A 3,993-nucleotide genomic window follows, 5' to 3' on the forward strand; every position below is an offset into this window, starting at 1 on the left:
TGAAAAAACAGAAGATCTGAATTTAGCTCCATAAGATTAATTACAAAGTCCAGCATTGGTTTCAAATTTTGGCCAATGCCACCACTTTCCGGGAAGCGGGTAAGTCGACTACATTGACCCCAACACTCAACTCGTATTTAATTTTATCGACCCTGGAAGGATGAAAGGCAAAATCAACTTCGATCGACTTTGAACTCAGAAGGTAAAGGCAGGCGAAATGCCGCTAAATACTCTGCCCGACTCTGCCAGCTCGGCGTCCTCAAAGCCACCATTATTGATATGAATAATGTACTGTATGAAGTGCAGACTATTTTATTGATACAAGGAAGCATTTTCCCGCATCAAAACCAGATTTTCAGTCTTTGCAAAGTCTACAGTTATTGAATGAGACGTTCTCGCCAACAGCTAGGTCCACTGGACATTATACTGACTGTCGGAGGTTAAATGGAATAAGAATTGACAAAAACATATAGAAAATATATTGCGTGAGAAAAGCTCTACACTTGTATTGGGATATGGTTTTCAATACTAAGGAAATCAAAGCAACGTTCCATATATATATATATATATGTATATGTATGTGTGTGTGTATGTGTGTGTGTGTGTGTGTGTGTGTGTGTGTATCAAGAGATGGGAAAAAACCTCAAAACTCAGATGGCGACTTCGATTTCTTAGTAAAACATCGCTCAGACAGAGGTGAAGAAACTACCAAAGTTCAAGAAGTTTTAGTTTCTGCATTTCATTTGAAAGATTCAGGTATGTTAAATCAGATGTTGTTGTACAACTGGAGGGTCATTATGCCAATAATAAACACACGCACGTGTTCTATTTCACTTCATTCATTATTATTATTATTATTATTATTATTATTATTATTATTATTATTATTATTATCATTATTATTATTATTATTATTATCATTATCATTATTATTATTATTATTATTATTATTATTATTATTATTATTATTATCATTATTATTATTATTATTATTATTATCATTATTATTATTATTATTATTATTATTATTATTATTAATATATTATTATTATTATTATTATTAATATTAATATTATTATTATTATTATTATTATTATTATTATTATTATTATTATTATATTATAGTCTAGGGGTTCGAGTGTTGCACTCATGATCGCTAGATCGTGGTTTCAATTCTTAGACTGGGTTGTGTGTTGTGTTCTTGAGCAAAGCACATAATCACTCACTTCGACACGTGAGGGCGTGAACTAACGTACAGCTCATACATTTGATCAATTTAAATAAATCCTTTGTATAGGCTGTTTGATAAAGTCGGGACACTCGTGCGTCGTCTTCGACGGGAGAATCAATTATTATTAACACATCTCTATTTTGAAGAGGAATATTCTAAGAACCCTCTCTCACTTACTCTCTCTTCCTTTCCTTTCTGGTGTTAATAAATTCATCGAAGGTGGTGAACTAGCAACAAATGCAATCAAGCGTCTGAAAACTAGTTTGATGGTAAATAACTAGAAACACGACTACAAACGGTTCAAGGATTTACTAAGGGAAGCAATATGCGATTAGGATCAGAAAATGTTACCAATGCAATCTAAAAGAGGGTGCGATAAATTAATTATGAATACAAATTTCGTGTTTGATAAAGAAAGAGATATAAGCGAATGAAATCAATTACAGGCTTCTAAGTAATTTGTTATCAAGGAATACAAAACCGTATATTAAACACAGATGAAAGAAAGGGTTAAGAAGGAGTATTATGACCGTTTTATTTGATTAATACTTAAAACAGAGCTAAATGCAGTAGATTGAAGAAATACACTTACATACACTAAATGTGCCAGGAATAAGCAACCATATTTTCAAGCAACCGTTAAACGAATTAGCACAAACAGACAGCGAGATAATAATATAATAACATACTTTAGAATACACTACACAAAATCTGTTGCAGATATATTGTGCTTGCCACGAATAGAGGGGAACAAAGTGTTATGCAACTAGAAACCAATTATAAAATGTGCTGTAGGATAAGGAAAATACCTAGAAAAGAATAATGGAACCTTATTTCAAATAGCGACACAACATAAGCGCAGGCATTGTTGTGTGGGTAACAAGCTCACGGTGAAGCCGTGTGGTTTTGTGTTCTGTCCTACTGCGAAGCACCTTGAGTATATGACGTCTACTATAGATCTTGGCCAACTGCTATCTTGTGGGTGAATCTATTAGACGGAAACGGAGTGGAAGCTCGTGTGTATGTGTGTGCGTGCGTGCCTATGTATACACATTTCAGGAGGCGTGTCTGCTTCAACACAAACTAACACTTCTTGAGAAAAGGTGTTGGCTTGTTTATGTCATGTAAATTAGTCGTAGTGTGAGTACAGACTTTAAAAGCATAATTGAGTGAAAGCCTAATGAGTACCACCATTAAATGGGAAGCGATAAGCATAAATATATTTAAAATATTTACTCATCAAAGATTCTCAGAGTCACTCAACAGAAGTTGAATTGACAGATATGTTTGATAAGAAAGTGGGAAAGCAAAATATGGGTTTTGAAAAATGTAAAAAATAAGATAAGAATAGGGTTTCATAATACCATTTTATAACGCTTAAAAGAAATTCTCGTACGTGGCAAATTTCTGAAAGACTGAACTGTCTGGTAACATGCGCAGAATAATCGCAGTATTGCCAGAGAAGTGCAGCATTCAATGACGCTTGATTGCAGTACAGGAGAGTAGCATTCCTACCAGAAATATCTAGAAGAATCTGGTAATATAGAATGCATGAATTAACTTCTGAATATGTGATGGTTAAGCAGAAACAGTTAACCAAATTGCTTTTACCTGGGCTGTTTAAACAAGGGCAAGGCTGAGATGGGGTACCTGCATTGTAGATTTTACCCTCATTCTCAAATACCAACAGGAAATAGGAACATAGTTGTTATGACTGTAGAATAGAAAATATCTCGGAAAATAGGGACACATTCAGATCCATGTGCCATGTATAATATCAGTGGAATATCGTTATTAAGGAAAAATATCATAGGAAGCACCCCAGTCCTAAACAAAGTTTCGGCGCCAACCAACAAGAAATTATCGTGAATTGAACTGGAAAGACTATCTTTATATAAATGACTGGAAATAGTGATAACCATAATACTGTGACTGAAGCAATCCCGATAATAATAGGCGGGGAGGAATTAAAAAATATGTAAGAAATTACACTTGAAAAAGCATAAAAGTACGAGGTGGTGCATACGTATTACATTAAATACTTTCTACGTTAAACCCCAAACTAGAACACAACAGAGCACGTACATGGCTCACAAGGCAGAATTCTGTAGTAGGATGAAAGCAAGCAACAAGAATAATTAGAAAGCTGGGTATCGTATTTTACTTGAAGCATTGAAGTATATAAAAATGAGATAAATATTTGCAAACCCTTTGAGCAATGTAAGACGACGTTAATGAATGATAACAAACATAAAGATGGTTCATTACTAAATAACCTCCTAAATAGGCTGTTTTGTAATTCTGTGTTTTTCAGGATAAATTCTGTTTTCAAACAGAGGATTGATTGAAGAGGTGGAAGAAATTTGTTATCGCAAAATATCTTAGGCTCGTTGAGGAAAGTATCGTTTGTGTATCATATATAGTGGTGATATATGTGACTTGCTGAAGCGACCAGTATCAGCAGCAGTTGCGTAGCATGACAAATCAGTAGTAAACGAGTTCGAAGTGGGGTGATTAGGACAGCTAATAATCAATAGTTTTGCCTTTAGTTAAGAGTAGAAGTATCTTAGCCGAGTAACTTCGATCATAGCTCCGGGGCAACCCAAACATTGGGAGAGAAACTGTCTGGAAAACTTTCGGATAGGCTATGCCTCTTCTTGCGGTATAGACTTACGGTATCACCAGCTTGAACACCGAATTAGAAGAATCAATGCAACACGTAACAGAACACCTTGCAATATTTGTGTCTCCTTAATAGCGTT

This window comes from Octopus sinensis, linkage group LG15, assembly GCF_006345805.1.
Source record: "Octopus sinensis linkage group LG15, ASM634580v1, whole genome shotgun sequence".
Taxonomy (NCBI): domain Eukaryota; kingdom Metazoa; phylum Mollusca; class Cephalopoda; order Octopoda; family Octopodidae; genus Octopus; species Octopus sinensis.